The sequence below is a fragment of the Neolamprologus multifasciatus genome, chromosome 1, assembly GCF_963576455.1.
Source record: "Neolamprologus multifasciatus chromosome 1, fNeoMul1.2, whole genome shotgun sequence".
Lineage (NCBI taxonomy): Eukaryota > Metazoa > Chordata > Actinopteri > Cichliformes > Cichlidae > Neolamprologus > Neolamprologus multifasciatus.
In genome coordinates this window covers 9,504,132-9,527,352 of record NC_140439.1, presented here as the reverse complement: position 1 = coordinate 9,527,352, position 23,221 = coordinate 9,504,132, and positions in this window count along the sequence as shown.

Below are 23,221 nucleotides of genomic sequence, written 5' to 3'. Positions count from 1 at the left end.
AAAAATAATTCTGGACAACAAAGTTATCCTCAATACTTTATCGACAATGGCAATATTATGGAAAACACTGCTGATAAGGTCAACAGCTTTAATCATTATTTTGTAAATATTGGACCAAAACTGGCAGAACAAATTCCTGAGTCACTGCCATCAGTAGACTGTAGTGAAAACCTGATTGATAGGAACCCTAACTCAATGTTCCTCACATCAGTGGAGGAAAAAGAAAAAATTGACATTGTACACATGTGTAAATATAAAACATTAACTGATTGTAATGATATTGACATGAAAATCGTCAAGAAGGTCATTGAAGGAATTGTAGGACCTCTAACATATATTTGCAACTTATCATTTCAGACGGGAAAAGTGCCAAACAAAATGAAAATAGCTAAAGTTGTGCCGCTGTATAAAACTGGGGATAGACGCCACTTCACAAATTACAGGCCTGTTTCTTTACTCCCACAATTCTCCAAAATCCTAGAAAACCTGTTTAATAAACGATTTGACAAATTCTTAGATAAATATAAATTACTCTCTGACAGTCAATATGGATTCAGATCAAAAAGATCAACATCTCTGGTATTAATCGAATCAATTGAGGAGATTACGAATGCTATAGATCAGAAACAGTATGCAGCTGGAGTATTTCTGGATCTCAAGAAAGCATTCGACACAATCAATCATGACATATAATTAATAAACTGGAACGGTACGGGATCAGGGGGGTTGTACTGCAATGGGTGAAAAATTATTTAAGTGACAGGAAACAATTTGTGAAGCTGGGTGTCCATTCCTCATCATGCTTGGACATTGCTTGTGGTGTTCCACAAGGCTCTGTACTGGGTCCAAAATTATTTATTATTTATATAAATGATATTTGTAAGGCATCTGATATATTAAAATTAGTATTATTTGCAGATGACACAAATATTTTTTGTTCTGGGGGGAATCTAAAGGAGCTGCTGGATACAATTACTTCAGAAATGTGCAAAATTAAAAAATGGTTTAACAGGAACAAACTATCGCTAAATCGAAGTAAAACGAAAATAATCTTATTTGGGAATTCCCTTAGAAATGCACAAGTGCAGATTCATATAGATGGTTTGGAAATTGAAAGAGTACTTGAACATAAGTTTCTTGGTTTGATTATAGATGATAAATTAAACTGGAAGTCTCATATAAATCATATACATAACAAAATTTCAAGAAGTGTCTCAATCTTGAGTAAAGTAAAACACATTCTGGACCACAAATCACTCCACATTCTCTATTGTTCCCTGATTGCACCGTATTTGAATTACTGTGCAGAGGTGTGGGGCAATACTTACAAATGTTCGCTATCATCAATCTTTATATTACAAAAAAGGGCCATAAGGATAATCCATAAAACTGGTTACAGAGATCATACAAATCCACTATTCTTAAAATCAAAAATTCTAAAATTCACAGATCTGGTTCATTTTCTCACCGCACAAATTATATATAAAGCAATAAATAACCTGCTTCCTGACAATATTCTAAAAATGTTTTCTAAAAGGGAACGGGGATACAATTTGAGGGGGGAATTAAATTTAAAACATCCTTATATGCGTACAACATTAAAAAGTTTTTGCATCTCTGTGTGTGGAGTGAAGCTGTGGAACAGACTAAGTAAAGATATAAAGCAATGTCCGAGCATGGCGCAGTTTAAAAAGCGGTTTAAGGAGATGGTTTTTACAGGGTACAGGGAAGAGGTAGAGATTTGATAGGGTGTTCTTGTCTAATATTTTCTTGTGGGTGCGGGTGCACGGGTATGTTGGTATGGGTATATATATATTTGTAGGTTGTGTATCCTTTGAGGTGTTAATGGGGTTATTGAAAATGTGTATATGTGCGTATGTGTATATACGTATGTATGGATATATATATATATATATATATATATATATATATAAAATAACAATAATAATAAAAAAAAATACACATGACATATATGTAATTGCAAGGAGGTATTTCTGTAGTCTATTGATTACTAGATAGTGGAAAAGGGGTGGGATTAAATAAGCTTATGCTTCTTCCTGCTCCTTTTTGAACATGAAAGTTATTTGTAGTTGTGGTTGCTCGTTTTCTTTTTGTTTTGCTTTGTTTATTTGTCTCTTTTAATTCTATGTTGTTGTACTTTTTTTTTTTAACATGTTCAAAATAAAGATTCAATCAATCAATCAATCAAGTAAACTGGGAGGGGTGAAAATGCCTTTACCCCATAAGGTTGACAATATGAAATAAAGGGTGTATCAAAAAGAATCCTCCGATTTCACCCATTCGCCACTAACAATCCAAACAAGAGAGGGAGCAGATTCGTGACTTTCATGTGGTCCCTGGTTGGTAGCATAACAACTTCAGTGACTCCAGACATGCTTGCAAAACTATAGGACATTTGGCTAACCTGTGCACATATGCTGTGCATCCAGAGGGGGACACATTGAGCACTTGCGATTATCAAGTTTGGTATATAAATCTTTATATTCAGCCATGTATTTTAAAATTTGTTGCAAGATTCTGTCAATTACTGTATTTTTCAGACTATAAGGCGCACTTAAAATCCTTTAATTTTCTCAAAAATCAACATCCATCCATCCATTCGCTTCCGCTTCTCCTTTTCAGGGTCGCGGGGGGCACTGGAGCCTATCCCAGCTGTCATAGGGCGAGAGGCGGGGTACACCCTGGACAGGTCGCCAGTCTGTCGCAGGGCCAACACACAAAGACAAACAACCATTCGCGCTCACATTCACTCGCACATTCACACCTAGTGGCAATTTGTTTTTTCCAAAGCTTGTAGGGGAGGAACCTATCCCCACAAGCTGCATGTCTTTGGACAAAAATCAACAGTGTGCCTTATAATCCGGTGCACCTTATGTATGAATTCTAGTTGCGCTCACTGACCTCGAACCGATTTCATGTGTTACACAGCGCTCAAAAATCTTTTAAAATCTTTTAGTACGACTTTAGTAAGCTACGAAGCCGCATCGCTTGATGGATTGTCGGAGCTTTACGGCTACCGCAGTCAGGAGCCTCGCGGAGTAATACATACGGTGCTTCAACATAATATTATGGTGTGTGTATAAGGACCCCAAAATGGCACCTGTTAAGAGACATGCTTACAAAGCGGATTTCAAACTCAAGGCTATCAGTCACGCAGTAGAACATGGGGATGGAGCAGTTGCAAGAGAATTCAACATCAGAATTTGATGGATTTGTGGGAGAGGAATGAACTGAAAAAGTGAGCGTATTGTTCTGTATCTTATGCGTTACAACTGAACAATGTTGAAAGTTATAGTGAATGAGTTGAACTTTGACTTATCTTAATGCGCATTATAATCCGGTGCGCCTTGTAGTCCAAAAAATACAGGACTTTAAAAACAGCCTTTTGAAATTGGATTCTTTTTGACACAGACTGTACACTAAGTTTGTTTTTATGTTTTAGCTTCTGTGAAGCACTTTGTGATTTTTATCTTGAAAGGTGCTATACAAATAAAATTTTACTTAAGTAAAGTCACCGCAATGCTGATTCCATCTTCTGTGTTTAGGGCTGGAAAATACTGTGTGGCTTTAAATTCTGCATGAGCTGCAATCATAAAAAAACTCATAAAAAGCAACAATCATGCCTGATTATATTTTGATCACTGTCCCCTTTAGGACTGTTTCTATACACATTTATAACTGCTTCCTGTGTTCTCTCTATGTTCCTTTTGATTGCACTTATGCAATAGACCCCGTGCATGAGAAAATGCTAATTCCTGGTTTGAGACCGGATATGGGGTTGTACATTTCCGGTAGCTTTACTTTGTGGTCAATCGCTACTGCGAAGATATACTCCAAAATCATGTCCAAAACTCGAAAATGGAAAGATCGCGTTAAGTTACAAATAGGAGAAGGTGGGAACACTCACCACTGTTGTGTCATAAAAAATCTAATGATCAATTTTGACGTTTAAAGCGTTTAGATTGATCAGTTGTTTACATCACTCAACACAAGCAGAACTGCATTACTGCATGCAGAAGACACATCGTCCACATTCAGAAGCACATCTCTGTATAGTGACTGGTCTTATGATTTAAACAGGCAGATGTTCAGCATTCAAACTACAGGTGAAGAATAGTCAAACCAGATGTTTCCCCGTTATGTCGATATCAACTAGTCAAGTATACACCTACACAGCATGTTAACAAACCGTGAAAAAAAGCCACACAAAAAATGAATGATTGCTGGTAAGGGTTTCTATACATTAATATTTACGAAGGGTATGTTGTGACTTACCTTTAAAATTACAGCGGTCCCTCGCTATAACGCAGTTCACTTTTCACTTCGCTGTTTCGCGGATTTTTTAGTGCAAGTTTGCATGCTTATCTTGTTTTGGACCGTAAACAGGGCGTGAATAGGACACCGGAAACAAAGCTCCCCACAGGAGTTTCCTCACTGGAAGTAGCATATGCTACTACTGTTTTGCTGAATTTCCTTCCCTTTCATCAAAGCGTCAACCTTCCAACTTTAATTTTATTTGGGAGAAGAGAACAAAGTCGTAGGGAGCCAAACCGGTGGTGTTGGTGTGTTTTCAGTTGTTGTGCCAAAAATCCTCCCGCAAACCTGGCATAGCAATGGGAATATTTTACATGTTGGCATTCATGTGCTGCAGAAACGATATGTGTGAGTTGAGAGCAGTACATGTATCCGCCATAAAAGGTTTTGCTCTTTAACACAAGTCCCCGCAAATCTGTTATTTAGCAACAAGCAAAGCACACAAACATTATGCAACACTTATTTGAACAAGCTAATGGGAATTTTGATCTATTATTTACTAGCAGATCAGAATTCACTTACCCTAACTTTGGCAATCAGGATAACTGGTCACATAAAGCTGGTTATCAGCCTTCCCGATCTTGGTATGAGCATGTTCACATGAAAGAATTATTGATAAGTGTACTTGCAGCAGAGCAGCTTCAAAGAAAGATGAAACTATGTTATAGGAAAAATATGAAGACATTAAACACAGAATACAGACTGAAAGCAACACAGCTGCAAAGGGCAAAGCAGCAGTGTGAGTGTCTCAGAGGAAAAGCACTGTAGAGTAATATAGTATTAAAAACACACACTCTAGAGGCTTTGGTCAGTAAGAGATGATGTATTAATACATTTGAAACTGTATGAGTTAACAGACTTGAATCAATATCACAACTCTGTCATTAAGACGGGGGATGGATTATAATCGAGTATCTCATAAAATTATTGTTTAAAGGACGTTTTTTATTCCCTGAGCTTCAGAATCAGTGATGTTCAATAGGCACAGTGTTCAAGGGTAAGCATTAAATATAGAAACAGAAAGGATGAGGTCAACAAGTACAGTATCTATCTATTAGGGGTGCAACGATACACAAAATTCACGGTTCGGTTCGGTTCGATACTTTGGTGTCACGGTTCGATATTTTTTCGATACAAAAAAAATGTTCATGCCTTTTTAATTTGTCATTTATTAAATTTTCACGGCACATTCTGCACCACATCTCTGTGCATTCATCATTTGTTTGAAGCCAGCTCACCTCCTGCAACCACTTTTCCGAGAATACGCGTTTCTTTTGTGGTTCGGACTCCTTCTGACATTTCTTTGTAGGTGGAGGAAAACCAAAGTAACTGCTTAAAGGAGCTTCTTCGACATCTTTAAGAGTTCTAAACAAATGTCTGTCCTCCTCCTGAAAATCTTATGTACGCAAACACGCGTTGCAACTTCTTATCTTGTGCGCGTTTTTTATTTTGACAGCGAATGCGCACCTGCGGACCACTTACGTGCAGCCCTGGTTATTTAGCTCGTCATATTGCAGCCACAGAAATTCTTTTGTCCATGAAACCATAAAGCTGCACTTTCTTTTTGCCTTATAGTCTGATTTGTCATAACTTTTCCGTTTTGTGGTAAGTTTTTCTTTGGCTGTCACTTCTTCACCCTGACCTGTCTTATTTGACTCAGCAGAACTAAAATATATATCCTGCTGCTTTTACACACGCACTCACATAACGCTCAGCGATTCTCTGCGCGATCAACCTCTCACATGTTTAAGCTGCTGGAGATTTCACTTGTCATGTTTGCATAGTAAGCTAACGATTGATAAGACGATGTCAGAGGAATTGGTGCGCAAATTATCATCACTCACCAATCAGTGCTGTCGCTCTCTATACACAGTTGCAAAGTGAAAGCAAAAAACAAGCGCAAATTCAAACGCGATTTCAATATGTCACATATTGACAGTGGCTCACCGATGCCAATGACATAATTACCCAGCTACATTTCCAAAAGAATACAAAAGCATTGACATATATTTTTCCTTCCTACGATAGGCCGACGGGCAGGGCAGAGATAGATTTTGGTAGCCCGACGGGAAAAAAGCCCCTGGACGTCGGGCTAGCGATTTTGCGAGCCCTGTATCTGATTGAGGAATCACTCATCTTTGGAAAAGAGAGTTTATTACAGAGAAATGTCTCTTTCCAAAATAAAAGCTATACTATACGCTTCTTCTGGGCTATATTCTCAGCAGCATATTAAACATATCAGGTCCCCATAAGGAAAATCATGTGCTAACGGCTGTCTAAATGACTCGGGTAAAGTTTGTAGCATGCGTGCTTGTTTTTGTCTGCTTCCACTTGTCTTTGCACTAGGATGATGTCGGAGTAAATATGCAGTCATATTCGTTGTGTTCCCACTAGTGCTGTCAGCATTAATCTGAAATGACGTTAACGCTACAACACGGCAAATCTCCGTTAACGAGCTACCGCGGATCGCCCCGTGTGTGGGGCTGGACGCCAACATGTTAACGAGCTAACTGAGCTAACACACTAGTTCCCACCCATGTAATTGAGCATTGCTGGCACATCCAACATACTGTTTTACTTTTGTCCATGAGGCGCTTACCTTCAGAGTCATACGTCACATGAAGACCAAAATAGTTCCAAACGCCAGATCTGAATGAGGGTGGGGGAGGTTCAATTTGCCATGTTGCAACGAGCTTAGCTTCTGTCTCGCTAGCTTGCCCTGCGCTCAGTGAATCTGCGTTCGACTACTCCGCCTAGGCTTCACTGTCGAGCGCAGATCCACTGAGCGCTCAACACAGACAGCACCGTCAGCATCTATCTATCTTCTTTTCCTTTCTTTTCATATTATTTAAAAACTTTTCAACCTCCTATGTTGCACAGAGGTCACAGGGACTTTTCATTAATGGTGATGCTATTTTGATTAAGTGATTGATCGGTATATAATTATTTCAAAGCAGGTGTTATTTCCTGCTACAGAGCAGGTAATTTTTGCAGAATATGTTACCAGGCGATATATCAGAAAACCTATCGTCAGCCCTGAAATTAGCTGGATAAGAAAAAAAATCTTCCTTAATAGTACAGACCTCAGACCTGATGTTATGGACAATCACTGATGATAATAAGGTGAGCATGCTGATGAGCAAACTGCTGTTATTATGAAAAATATCTGATTATGAGTAAAAAAAATGGTACTCGTGTCTATTCTGGCAAACCATGTTTAAGGCAAATCCATGGGGAATTATCATTGTGAGTATAATATCCCCAGACATATGTTATAACAACATACTGTATGCATGCATGTGCGTATGTGAAAACGTTGTTTTGCATTTTAGGTACATCTACTCCTCATAATGTTGTGCTATGAAAGAGATTCCTGGGGTGTATATGAAAGCTAACTCAACAGCTTATGACACACAGAGAGAAATGAGGCCAAACAGCAGGTTAACATTCTGCCTCTGTCGCTGTCTTCCTGCACAGGTCGGTTGCTCTCTGTAGCTTATACATTACCCATGTGTCTAACAGGGTACTGTCTGTCAGTGATCTTTCCACACCGGTCGCCACTGCTGTTGGGTCACTGGGGTGGATCTGAAAGGTCAGCGTCTGCCTTTAAACAAATACGAGAGAGTTTCCAAATATACAGATGAGACAGGGGAGTGATATTTGCCCAGGCAGGCAATGAATATTGAGGAGCACCGTGAAAAACAAGAAGGATTTTTATTTCACTTATGCAAACTAAGACGCCTGGGAATTGTTGGAACAGTGCGGTGGTATTCAAAGCCAATACATTTTTGGACAATATACAGGCACTGCCGCTAGGTACAGAAACGCTTGACTTTCACTTAGCCTTCACTTCACTGAGCCTTACTGACATTAAACTTACATTTACTGGGAGTAGGTAAGCACACAACAAATAAGCCTACAGCGCAGAGACAGTATTTTTCCTCCTGTGAATGCAAGATTAAAATTGTAGTGGAGTCTCAGATAAACATCAAGGGCAAAGGAACAACAAGCAGCTCACTGTGACTGCTCATAAGGTACCTAATTTAATCATTTCAGATGCTAAATCTTGGCAATAAAGTCAGTTCCTTTGCATGAGAAGTTTTCTGTTATTGTCTGTCACCAGTGAACTGCCTTTCTACATTTTTTTTAATAAAACCAAACACTTCCTGCAAACTTATCACACAAAAAAATGGCAAATATAAATAAAATGAGGGTCAGTACAATCCAATACAGAGGAGAAGTTGAATTTCATTGACAGCATCTTTACTCCGGTGTAGAACAGCTGGAGTAAGAATTGTGGCTAACGTAATACAACAGAGTACCAAAAGTATATCTGTACAGCAATGTAGTGTTTTCTGATCTGTTGCCAGTTATTGCTGTGACAATAACATAATGAATAATAATAAAGCTCCAGGAATTAGTTATTTTTAGAAATACGTTGATTAATACACCTGTTTATGTCATAGATCTTATATAAAGGACTAGCTCTGACCTAACACTCATGTTAGACATAAACATATTATGCCTACCACTCAGTCCACCCTTTGTTGTGGTGTGGTGGCCTAATTGCTCTAATGATCCAGAAAGCTATGACAGCGAGTGCATAAGCCCCTGGTTGAGACATCCAAGCTATACAGGTTAAGGGGTTGGGATAGAGCTAACACTTCCCAGCCAGAAAACCCCCCAAAACAATGTCCAAGACTCTTTACAACTCTACACAAGAATAAAGGAACCAGTATCCATACAGTCCCTGAGGAGGAAATGGGGTTTCCTACAAATAACATCACTAGACAAGCTCTGACCTGGAATCCATTGGGAAAGACAAAGAGAGGACACCGCAGGAACACATGGCACAGGTACAGTGACACAGAAACGTAGAGAAGCTGACATGCATGGAAAAGACTGCCCAGAGCCATGTGCGCTCGTGGGGAATCATCAATGGGTTATGGCCCTCATGGGGCAAAGAGGCTTAGGAAGATACACATTATTCAGGGTGAACTGACCTTCTGAGGTTACATACGGGTGTGGTTGTGCTGGGGATTATGTGAGTGTGGGAACTCATATAAATGACAAAAAACAATAAATAAAAGAGAAAATATCAACTCAAACAACATACTGTAACTCAATATATATCGATGTGTGCAGGGTCTACAAGGGTAAAAGAAATTATTTTTGAAAGGTGGTGACCAAAAGAGTAAATGACTTTTTGTTGAACCATCATCCATCCTCATTTTCATCCAGTGTGGCCTTGGAGGTTGACATATGTTATGGTGTGGCTGGAAAGATTAGGACCCAATATGCAGGACTGCAAACTGGCACTGAACTCAAAATACAGCTTTATTCCGAGACTTGGTGGAGGGATCGAAAATATAAAAGAACTTAAACTGGGAAGATACCAGGAATTTGCTAACTAAGAAATTACTGAATGGAACTTTCAAGACACGCAAGTGGAAATAAGGGCGAAAGAGAGACTGCAACAATATTTACATGCAGGTAATGAGAGGTGGAAAACACAGTAGTTGCAAATCAGGAATAATAAGACAAGAGGAGTTAAACTCAAAAACACATGCACGAGACAAGAGGCTATCACAGCAAAACAGGAAACGTAACTAACACTGACAGAACTAAGACATGCAAACATTGGCGTAACTTTGTGCTGAACATTGGGGGAGGGGTCAAGAACTCTGTCTAAATAAATAAATAAACCTGGGTAAATTCCCAGATGATTATTTTTCTGGTAATACCTGAAATGAATAAGAAAACCAACAGCCTATTTATGTAAGATAATTCATAATTTTATTGGGGGGGGGGGGTTATATTGGTTGAGATATGCATGGATGACTGTTCTACAGGAAGAGCTAGCCAACACTGTCATTAAAGGTACAGCAATAAATGTGTTAAACTCTAGTTAAAAGCTGTAAGGCCCCATTATCATAGCATCAACAAGCCAAAGATATCAAGACCTAACTGTCTGTCGCTTATAAAAATAGGTGATGTTGGGAAAGGCTTCTCGTTTCCAGGCTGTCAGTGCATCATTATGTTAGTTTTACTTGCTTCCATTGAAAGGCTGGGTCAGATTTCACAGAATGGAATATTAATGGGGTCAGTGGCTAGCTGAAAGAGGTTTCAGCAGGTACTTTAAGTAAGAGTTTGATCTCTTAAAAAGGATAACTTGGCACGGGTCACTACGCTTTCTATCTTTTATACTAAATAAGTGGATCATTGTTTTTATGTCCCTTTGGAACTGATCTAAACAGAAAGACAGCTAAAAAAGAGAGACACAATATTAGGTATAGTATAGTTTGACAGGCCAAAGAACAATGGGTATATTATAATGATGGCCCTTTGCATAGTTAAATAGTTACCGATTAGTTTGCCGTGTCATCCTAAAATGATCATCCCAAACGATGTGTCCACATGTTTTAAACAATCTGAGTAAAGCTTGCCCATAAAACAAAGTAAGCTTGCAGTTTCACTGCAGTCTCTTGTGCTTTTTCAGAATAACTTGAAAAATGGCAAATTTTAGACTATGATGTTCTACCGAGCAGCTTGTGTTTTTTTTGTGGGCAGATATTTGCGCCGTGGACTTAAATGTCCAATATTTGCATCATTATTGCCTGGATTTTACTCGCTAAAGATCGTTAACTCAACTGCCAACAACAATCTGGAAGAAATCGTAGGATTGTTTACAGAAGATAATTTCAGGGAGGCTTGCGAAAACAGGTGGTAATCTCACATAAAACAGCACAGTGTGGTCATGGTGGTGTCTCATCACAGTCACTTTATGTACTTTTTAAAATAAGGAAGAAAACAAATATTACACTTAGATTTACTGACTCTGCATAGGAGCATTTTAGCTCAGTTCTCACTAGCGGGAGGCCTCTGCCTGAGTCATTACACCACTATGCTTTACTGTCCAAATGCTTCTTTTTTGTTTATGATTTTTTGTTACATTACAGTAATTTCGGTTCTACTCTGAACTAACACATTACACATTTTAACCATTAAGTGCTGGATTTGCTAAAGTCTGAAAACAGAGCCCAGAGATGCGGAAATCTAGTTTCTTCTCTAACCACTTGACTTGAAGGACATGAATCTTTTTTGACCAATCATTTTGCTGAGCTTTAATGAGAGGAGTGCTTAGTCCTTGTTTCATGGATCTTGACAGGGTCAAGATTAAAGCAGCTGCTGATTAGCCACCTTTATATTGGTTTAAATATATATAAAAAATGCACTTGACACAAAATAACCTCTTTGACTCGGTGTCTATTACTGCATATTTACTTTGCAAGAGAGAAATAAGGATATAAGAGATATGGTGATATGTAGAGTCAGGATGTCAGCAAGTAAACTGCTAATGAACAAAGACAAGTGAATTAATTCAGCATTTAATTGGATGGATTTTAAGGCAGCATATTCACAGGCAGAGTGGTCACAGGTCGACAGCAGCAGCTCGGTGTATTTAAATTGGGGCAAACCTGCTATTTTTGAGGCATTCCAGCTCAAATGCTGCAAAACGTGCAGATTAGAGAAATTAATTCTACTGCTAGGAGAGCCAATCAAGACTAATTCTTTTCTAGCTGTTTGAGTTATTCTCAAATCAACTGGAAAAGGTGCATTTTGGAAATATAAACATTGAAAAAATACCAATTTGCAACACATTAAATGAAATCCAGCTACAAAATTAATTTAAAAGGGTTTAAAATCTAATTTGATAGATAATGAAAAATAGATGAATAATTATCATCCACCATGTTTAGTTTGTTGTATGCAATCAGCCTTTCTGGAAGGATATGACCACAGATAACCTTATTTCATTACAGTCTCAGTTATGAGAAAATGTCCAGTCCATTTATTGAGCGGTAACAGCAGTCTGTTATTTTTTTAAAGAACGTAAATAGTTATTGTTATTATTTATCATTTCTAAAAAAAAATTTAATAAGTAGATTTAAATGTTGTTTTAACCTCATAAACAACAACAATAAAAAGATAAATAAATAAAATATAAAATTTTATAAAAAGATTTAAAAAAAAGATAAAAATATAATAAAATGAAATAATTTCCCCATTTGTTTGAACTTATTGGGATTCATAGATTCATTCAGATTAAAAAAAAACAGAGGCTATTTAAAGTGTACAGATTTTACTATTACATCCACATTATCTATACAGTTATCATACAACAGTGAGCAATAATAGGACGTTTAACTAAGAGAATGCAATCTAATGTGAAAACATTTCTCTGATAACCATGAACCATTCGAACATCTGACAATTTCTGAAAGGTAAAAAGGTACAAAAGACAACTGCACAAGCTCCATCTTCTTAAAATGAAAATTCGGTGATATCGTAAAGTGTCCAAGATCTACTGCAATATAGTACCTTTTTTTTCAAAGGAATTGTTTGCATTACACATCCACACATCTAAACAAGAATAAACGGATTGTCAGTCTAAAATACATCACATAACATATATTTTTCCACATTAGCAGCCAGGTGCTGTTAATCAAATGTACAGGTCTATTTAACTGATCATCAGCAAGTGTGAGCACCTCTACAAAAACAGGAGTTTTGGAAATTTGCTAATCTGGAGCATTCAGATGTGTGTTCACACAATTGTTCCAGGAGTGGCTATCCCCAAATTGCACACCCCCCAACCCACCCCAGGAGCGACATCTCAGGCCTCAGTTAACATGTTAAACGTGAAAGCTCATGACAGTACCATTAGAAAAAGACTGGACAGCATGACTTATTTGGAAGGGTTGCCAAGAAAAAAAGCATATTCTCTCTAAAAAGAACATGCAAATATGGCTTAGTATTGGAAGGTTGCATCTGAGCAAAACTTTTGGTACAATGTCCCTTGGACAGACAAAGTGGAGATGTCTGGCTACAATGAAGAGAACCATGCTTCATGCAAACCATGTACCAGCTGGTTGATGGTGATGATTTGAGCTTGTTTTGGAAATAGTTTGGGACCATACCTCTTCAACACATTGACGTCATTGAGTCAGCCTTCGACTGCTCTGCACACTAAAGATTTTTAGTCTTTTGACAGCTAAACTGTGGCTTAAGATGGACATGGCAGGGCAAAGATACCATGCACGGCAACATATCTACAACAGAATGACTGAAAAAGACAAGAATCAAGGTGTTACAATGACCTAGACTTTAACCTGAACCTTAAGAGAGCTGTGCATAAATTAATGCCTTCAAACCACAATGAACTGAAGCAACATTGTAAAGAGGATTGCATCAAAATTCCTCCACAACGATGTGAGAGTCTGATAAAGTCACACAGAGAACAATTACTTCAGGTTATTGCTCTGAACAACAACTTGATGTACCCACTTAAATCACAGGATGTACTTTTTCACAGGCCTGCATACAGTCCTGACTCTACGGGTGTACCATCACATGCAAGAATATCATCTTGTTTATCAAGATTATTTGCATTAGTAAACTCACAGGAGGTAAAACTCTTGCTCTCATGGCAGTGGTGATCACCAGTATTTTACATTTTACATTCACTTGCATTCACACGTCCATGAGAAGTCACTGATATAAACAGCAAGCGTTTTAACACTGTTTAAGCTGCGTTGTTTCCCAGTGAGGTTGGGCTTATTTTTTGTTCTTTTTTTTTCTTGTGTCAAAATCCGTTGATACATGCACATTTTTGATGGCACATCACTGAATCCAAATACATTTTAAACAGGAGATAAAAGCAACCTCTCTTTTTCCAAACGGGGTGCAAGACAGAGGCTGCAGGCATCCCCTGCCACTGAAAATGTGTTGAACCAACTAATTTGCACCTTGAAATGAATCAATGTAAGTTCACTTGTGAGATTGTAGCTCTTCATTGTGTTGACTCGCTGCTGGCTCTGTGCTTATGCACTTTTCTTCTTTTATGCCTGGTCCTCCTGACAATGTTTGTGGTTTCGGCAGATAAGCAGCCAGCAGAATACAGAATAAAACAACAGATGCTTTGTGCCACTCAAAGTACCTCTTCAACAGTAAAATGTTATTTCTCTGCTTCACCCTCTATTCTAGCCCTCCCAGCATAGATCACACATGCGTGCACACACACACACACAAACACACACAAACAGGCTGACAGAAGATCTGAGGCATAAGAACTGCAAGGCAAGCAAAAAAAATTCACCCCCAGTCCTCTTCATCTTTAAGTCCTCTACTCAGCAGCACAGCTGAATCCCACATCTGAGCTACTGTAATGTATACACAAAACCTTTTAACAAACTTTAAGTACATTATTTGCAAAATAATCTAAATTGAATCCAAGTTAATGAAAATGAGCAAAGTGAGTCTTTATTTTAGGTCAAATCAAAAGCCAATATTTGTTGAGTGTGACACATTTGTGTGGTACCTTCAAATTCAGTCTGTAGGTTTGTTCACAATAAGAGACCACACACACTGATCTGAAGCCTGGTGCCTTTACCATATTTCTATTATGTCTTAAAAACAAACTCAAATAGAGCAAACCCAGCAGTTGCCGGGTCAGATTTGCACCAAAGTAAATTTCGTTGCAAAGTGGAAGTATATCTTTGAATTTGCCCTAATCAAACGTGATGCATGGAAGGCGCATACCTCAGCATCCCGCTGAACAGCTCAATGAAAAATGCGGCAACGTATCGTAGAGAGCGAACTCATTGGGGAAAATGTAGAGCAAAAGTAATCAATTATCGCACCTCCCATTCCCATTGCAGGGGTCCCTTGATTATTTAAGGGAATTAGCTATCGATCAGCTAAGTGAGTCAGCGGGAAAGCCACCAGCTGTCTTGCTGGTCAGCAACAAGGCTGGTGACTACACCCCTCTGCTACTCTTCAGACAGCTGAAGCAGAGGGAGCCTGGTTAGGCACTTGCCACTTCTCACTTGGCATCTGACTTTAGATGGCTGGGGAGGAATGTAGAAATTAACAGGTACTAATTATGTATGGGAGTCAGGCTAGCTCAAATCAAGGTCAACAAATGTTAAGGAGGTATGGAAATCTCAAGCCATATGCCAGACTGCTGCAGTGAAGTGTACGCTGAGCCGCGTCTCCGCATGCTCCCAGTTCATTATCACCATTATCATGCAGGATGTCTACATTCACGCCAGAGCAGCCAGCCATGGAGTTTAGTCATTAAAAGGATACATTGTGCTTTACACAAGTGTTGTTGCTGAACAGTTTACAACAATGGCTTCATGCAAAGAGTCTGTTCCCCTCAGAAGATCCCATTATGTGTCCAGCCGAGCTGCTGCCAGTTTGAGCCCTGTGGATAAAATCTCACAGCATCTCTGGTTTGCTGTTTTTTAGTCAGAAATAAATAAAAATTCACAAAAATAAATAAATGATATTATTATAACAAAGGCAGGGAAGATGAAATGGAATGTGTTTACAGTGAAACTTGGTAAAAACAACATATGCGGAGGAGACCATATTAGTCACTGATATTTTTGGGAACGTAACTTTGTTAATGATAAAGTACATGATCCTGTGCCCAAGTAGGACATGTATGGGAAAAGGTATAAAGGTATTTTAATGCAAATAACTTTCAGCTGACACACTTTTCTGACTGCTGCAAACATTTTTTAGTTTTAATTAGTTGTGCTCGGAAACTTTATGACATTGAGACTTTGGTGCTTTCAGCTCTAATGTGATTTCACAAAAAAAATAATAAAAAATTATAGTCAAAACTGCATCAATCAGTCTGTTTTCACTTTGAGACTGCTCCAAATGAAAACATATATTTAAAGCAGGTCATTGACTGCGTGGAAGCTACTGAGAATAAATACCAAATACCCACTTTTAGAGCATCAGGGACCTTTCTAACTTTTCCTTTTGTATATTATTAATTTGGTGCTTTGGTTTCAAATATATTTTCATCCTAGGAGAGAGGGATGCATTTTTTTCAATCTTGTGAAGCAAGAGCTTCTGGAAACTGAAGGTCACATACTGGCTAATTATCCAGTCATCAACACGACAGTAAGTTAATACAGGGGAATATATCTACTGCGTGGATACCATTAGCATCATTTCTCATATGTCCCCATCCTACATCTCTTTTGCGTGGAAGCTTAAAGTCTGGCAGATAGGTCCATAAAGATTTAGTATACACAGCTAATTTAAAGTCCTTAATTTTATACTCTCTTTCCCCTCAAAGGTCAGCACTTCTAAGACAGTTTGCTGTGGATCCCCCTGCAAACTGGATTTGTGTGTCAAAGATCAACACTGTGTGAATACATTTCAGCAAATGAACTGATAGTGGCAGTTCCAGCAAAAAGCAGTGATTTTTGTCCCATATTCCACTGGATAAAATAACTGGAGTAAATGAGCCCAGAGAATCTGCAGCAATGTTAATATAAACGTAAGGTATGAGGATGAGGAAAGCAAGGCAAAACCAGAGGTTAAAGAATCAAGAAGGGTGGTGTTGCATCTCTTAGTTAAAAAAACAAAACACAACCACAGATTAATATATCTATGAAAATGGAAAGGGCCGATTTCCTCAAAGTCAGAGCAACACCAAGCAGAAGCTGCCTTTTCTCACTCCTGCAGAACTTGATCTGCACAGCTTTTACTGTGGCTCAAAATGCTTTGTGATTGTTCTTTGTGAGACAAGCAGCCTCGTGCCAGCATTTATCATGTGAGCGCTGAAAGCCGGCGCTGTGCGGGAAATGCCTGTACTGTACACGCGACAGTCTGAGCTGATTGCAAAGCAGCCACTGCAGCAATTGCTGACACCATGAGATGAGCATGATGGCCCCTAGTGTGGCCGCATATCACCAGCAGTGGGAATTTCACATGAGCTGTTGCAGGTAATTAGTGTTTGATTGTTTTATTTTGAAAATCACACTGTTGTATCCAGGCTGCAGAGCTCAGGTTTCAAAGACAAATTGTGTGACGAGCATGATTTGGTGTCCTTTAAAACCCTCTGCCCGGCATATGGCGAAATAACTACGCACTTTGAAGTGCTCTTGTGGTTTTTCTGTGACGCATAGTTAACAGTGCTCATGCCTCCATTGATAATTGATGTCGTGCATTATTAGCCCCTTTCACTGCCAATCGAAGATCCTCTGTGTCACTGTGCGTCTCTAGGTCCCACTGCTCCCGCGGTGCATATCATGCTATAGCTGAGGTGAAAAGCTGATTAAAATCTGCCACAGCCTAATGCACCGAGGACTATGAAAGTTATTTGGGGCCTGCAATGCAGAGGATGATAGTCCTTTGCCAGTTTTTTGCTTCTTTTTTCTTCCCACTCTGTGCAGGTAATAAAAGGAGGAGACAGAGCAGTGTCTTTCATGGACTTACAAGTGGGAGCTTTGGTGCTATTCGGGTGTGAAGAATACTTAAGTCAGGTATATCTGGAGACACAGGCAAATACCAAAGCCGTTTTTCTTTAGACAGGATGTGATTACATGGTACATTACAATGCAGCTCATTACTGCTTATGGCGAATTAATTACATGCCTCTCAGCTGAACTAAATTAAAACCTGGTTGGCTGTGATATTCAACAGGAAGACTGATAAACAAGGCTATATTTGATCGTTCACTGTGTGAAAACTAAAGGCTGGTAGAAAAGCCAAAGGGAGCGATAGAAACTCACGAAAAGTGCATTTGCTACACATCTTTGAGAAAGTTGCTGCCAAAAACAAGACTTTAGTGAGCTTTGCTGCAGCCCCTCAATTTTTAGACTGTCTGAAACAGGCAATTGTAGCTCTCTTTGCTCTCTCTTTAAGCAGCTTTCTTCTGACCTGCTGCCCTTTGCAAACATAAGAAGCTCAAAACAAACTCTAAACACATGGAGCAACATTAGCAGTCATTTGGAGTCATGTCTGCAAGCAGGTAAATGACATAAGTTCAGTATTCTCTGGTCTGATTAGCTGCTAAAAATGTTAGCTTAGTATCTTAGCTAGTTTCTAATTTGAAATAAGAATGGCATTAGTAATGGCAAATAGTTATCTGTTATAAACTGTAAAACATTATCTCTTGGGTAAATGTCACACAACTCTACATATCTACACTCTGCAGGATCTAATGCTAATTCAGTCTTTGTTCAGAGCTTCATTTTTTTGGCTCGTTATCTGCTAAATGCTAACGTACGTTCACTATAGTTAGATGCTTTTTCATGCTGCCTGCTGCAACTAGAAATTAGCTTGATAAGACAAGATTTTTCATGCTGAATTCAAACACTGAACTAAAATATCCTAAAAGGCCCACAGTTAAGCACTATTGTCTCAGTTTTAAATAAATGATTAAAAACTCAGGCTGTAAATGTAGTGGGTTTGACGAAGTGCAGAAGATAAAGATCAATTTTTTGCCAAACCAGAGTAACAGGAACTGTGCTTCTGCAACAGTGGTTTCCACTCTTTTCTGGGTGAAAGTCCACACAAGTATATAATGAAGTTCAGGGTAATTTCCAAAAGGGAATGGATATTTTACAGTGTATTGCCTTCATTTTCATCAGTCTATCCACCCATTTGCTTCCACTTATTCAGTGCAGTGGCAGTGGATTAACCCTTAGATGCATAAGTGGGTCAAAAATGACCCAGTGGGGTTGTTTTCTTGCAATCAGTAGCGGTTTTTGATACGGGCGACACGGGCGGTATCCCGGGGCGGCATCGTGGTGGGGGGCGGCATCACGGGCATCGGAAAAAAATAAAAAATTACTCGTACTCATGCTGCTCCAACATCATGCCACCGCATATTGGGAATGGCATAGGCACCGATCGGTTTGCTATCGCCCATTTGCTCCGTTTGCGAGGTGCGCCTGCTGCTTGCGGCCGGGGCATCGGGGGATTCTCTGGCTGGCTGGAGCAGCATCTAATAACCAACTCACAAAATAAAACAAAATTAAAAAAACAACAAACACGAAAACACCAGACATTATGATACAGACTTATTTATGCACTGATGTTTTTTCGAAATTCTATAAAGTGAGCGCGAGAGCCCTCGGTGCGCCTGCTCGCTGCTGAAGTCAAAGTAAACTTTATTGTTATCTCGTACTGTATGTACCGTACATACAGTACGGTATATAGAGAGATGAGACGATGAGGCTCGTTACAGCAGTGCAAGTAATGTTGTAAATCCAAGCCCATTATCTATTCATGATTTGAATCCTGGGTTGTGCGAAATCCCAGAAATACACCTTAGACAAAGTGAATCTGTGAACTAAGGTGTCGGTCTATTAGGTTATGTTGTGGTGATCCTCAGGTTGGGGGATGGGTGTTCATACTGGAGTGCAAAATTAAAACCAATGGAAGATGGACAAGAAAGTTCAAAGCCATCAGGTCCTCAGTTTAGAAAAAATAGAAAAGAAGAGGAGGAGAAATGAGCAAATGATACAGGTAAGCAAATGTGTCATTGGATAATGGCAGGTCATCCTGAAACAATCAGAATCAGAATACTTTATTAATCCCTAAGGAAAATATGTGGGTTACAGTTGCTCCAAGAAGAAATGGTAACAGTAACAGACTAAACTCCAAACAATTCATTATGTTACAGATTTTAATATTAATTAGTCATTGTCAATTGTTGAATCTTCCTGTTCTCATTGTATGACAAATTATGATGGCTGTTTGGTAGCCGTTTGCATACAATGTATACTCTCTCTCTCTTCATATATGTGTATGTGTTTCTCTGGTGAAATTCAGTATTGTTCCGACGACTTCTTCCTTCTCTCACCCCAACCGGTCGCAGCAGATGGCCGCCCCTCCCTGAGCCTGGTTCTGCCAGAGGATTCTTCCTGTTAAAAGGGAGTTTTTCCTTCCCACTGTCGCCAAAGTGCTTGCTCATAGGGGGTCATATGATTGTTGGGTTTTTCTCTGTATCTATGAAGTGCCTCGAAGCGACTTTTGTTGTGATTTGGCGCTATATAAATAAAATTGAATTGAACAATCATATATTTATATATATATATATATATATATATATATATAAATATATGATTGTTCAATTCATATATATAGGGTATATATATATATATATACCCTATATATATTTTATGTTTGTGTGTGTGTGTGTGTGTGTGCGGGGGGGGGGGGGGGGGGGGGGTATTCGCCCAGAGCGCCAAACAGGCTAGGACCGCCACTGCTTGCAATATCTAATTAATGAGGTTGTTATAATTTCATGTTCCAGCTATTCCTTAAAAAAATCTGTTTTAAAATCGTGCAGTTTAAATTCTTAAGTTACACTTTATACATTCTGCAAAATGTAATTTTTGTAATACTACCTCAAACTTCCATAAATGGGTCAAAAATGACCCACATTCATTTACTATGGCATTTCATGGGAACTTTTGATTCTCATCAACTGTAACTGTAACTGTCAGGAATTTTATGGACCAGTGATAGTTTTACAATAAATGAACAGCTTGTGCCATTTAGTGGTAGGTTCAAATTTCTACATCACATGTTAAACAAGCCCATCAAATATGGTCAGCTATGTCAGAAAGAATCGGTGGCTGTTGATGAAAAAAACAGAAAGTGGATAAACATAATTTATCAGATTCTACGACAAGACCAAAGAAGATGTAGATGCTATGAATCAGATTGTGGGGACCTACTCTACTACACCTCAAAGTGTAAAACGTAAAGGTGCTGTATGGTGCTGTATTTGACATTGGCACCCTGAATACACCTTTTTCACTGCTCGGCACCCTGAATTTAACAACGGTATTACCACTGTATGACTGGTCATTGTCACTATTCTCTCAAAGGAGTTTGCTACACCACATATGAGAAGGTTGACCCCAACTACAAACCCTGATCACTGAAGCAATGGGAAAGTGTAGGTTGACAAAGCCACAACTCTGTTACCAGCAGTGTTGGGACTAACGCGTTATTAAGTAACGCGTTACAGTAACTACGTTATTATTGTGGTAACGAGCACGGTAACTAGTTATTATGCCAAAATCAGGAACGCGTTAGTCGTTACTGGGATTTAGATAGGGTCGTTACTCGTTACTTCGTGTGGTGGCTATCGCGGAGCTTCCACAGATTCTGTAACATTAGCAAGTGGTGGAGGCCAGCAGGTGGATGAGGGAAAGGGGACGCAGAAGGAAAGGAGACCCGAGGCGGCCGCCGGTCCAAGTGTGAACTGAACTTCAGGTAAGAAGTTATGCAGTCTATCTGAGTCAGATATAAACCAAGTTTAGGTGGAGTTTATTTTTGTTATTCTGACTTTTTCCGTACTGCGTACTAGCTAGCATGACGGAGTTTCTATACAGCTGGGTGGGTGCTATGAAGTTAATGATGTTGAACTTTATTTTGTTCATAAGTTATTAGAGTTGCCAACCGTCCGTCTGGTATTCAGAGAAAATATTACGCGTTTCTTATTGAGGTGAAAAGGAACAGTTTGTCCCGTAATTCAGCTACAATGAAAAAGATACAAAGCTGGAGTTATTCTGTGTCTTTGCTGCACAGCTGCCTCTTCTTCTTTCATTCTCCCTCTCCCGTTTCTATTTCAATCATGAAAACTGATCAATGATCAGCTGATCGTCTCTCTTGTTTGTTTATCACCCACTTTGCGCCAGAAAGAGGAAACCAGCTGATGTCGTGTTAAACAACAGCAGCACGTTTAAGCTTGATCAGCTGTTGTTAGAATTTATTTAATATCAATTTCTAGTATCAGCTGATGTTTGCTGGAGCCACAGCTGCAAAAAAGCTGCTGGTCATGATATCGGTTTGGTTATCTGGTGAGAGGGAAACATGAAGATGAAACCAGGAGATGTCCTTACTGAATCATCAGAGCTTAACAGGTGATGGAGAAACAGGTTTACCTTTTAGGTGACATAAATGAGTTGAAGGGAAGTTATGAACTGTTTCTGAGAGACAGATAACCCCAGGATCCTTTTTCAGGTAGCTGACAGCTGGTAACTGTGCAGGTGCGGATCTAGCAAAGTTTTGCCAGGGGGGCCAGGTAGGGCATTAACAGGGAGAGGGGGGCACAAAGAAATACTTTTCTTTCTTATTCTCATTTAAAATGTCTAGCTTTTAAAAAATAATTATCTGAATCTTACAACAAAGGATTGATAGATTGATGCATATATACCATCAAAACAGTGTACATCACTGTCACAACAGCGTTTGTTTTCATTCAAAGGCTTTATAATTTTTCCTATAATGGCGGGCCGGTCTCTAGTCAAAATGCCCGGGCCGATTTTTTGTCCCAGTCCAGCCCTGTATGCAGCTCATCTGCAGTCTGGTGTTACCTACATCTTCCTATTCAGAAGGCAGAATTTCCGAGTTCTGAGTACAATCAAAGCACCACGACTGCAGTTTTGGTGTTGGATGTAAAAGGCGCACATGACGCTGTGACGTAGGCTAGAATCATGGCAGCAGTCAATGATGGTCCAGGCGTGGGATTTCTCTCGTGGAAATATGCACATTATCTTTTCCTTTCTATTGGTAGGTGGCACAGTGCACTTGTGGCAAGTAAGCAAGCTAGAAGACTGGCAAAGTTGTGGAAGCAACACATTAACAAGAGAATTCTGAGTAAAACCAAAGTTACTTTCCCTAGTAACTAGTTACTTTGAAAGTAACAAGTAACTTGAAGTAACTGAGTTACTTTTGATAGAAGTAACTAGTAATGTAACTAAGTTACTATTTTAAAGTAACTTACCCAACACTGGTTACCAGCCACAGGAAAAAAGCAGACAGGGCCAAACAAAGACAACAAGATTTGATATTCAAGGTATGGAGGCCTATCTCCCCCCACCACTTCCCCTGCCAGTGGCAGACGCCCTCAGACATCGGTGCGTTGGTGGTTCTTTGCCTGGGGCTCGTTTGGGCCATGGGGTGCCCTCGGCCTCTCGGCCTGGGGCTCGGTCACTCTGGCGCAGCTGGCTGCCGGCGGAGCTCACGGGCACGTCACTGCAATCCCCCCTGGCTT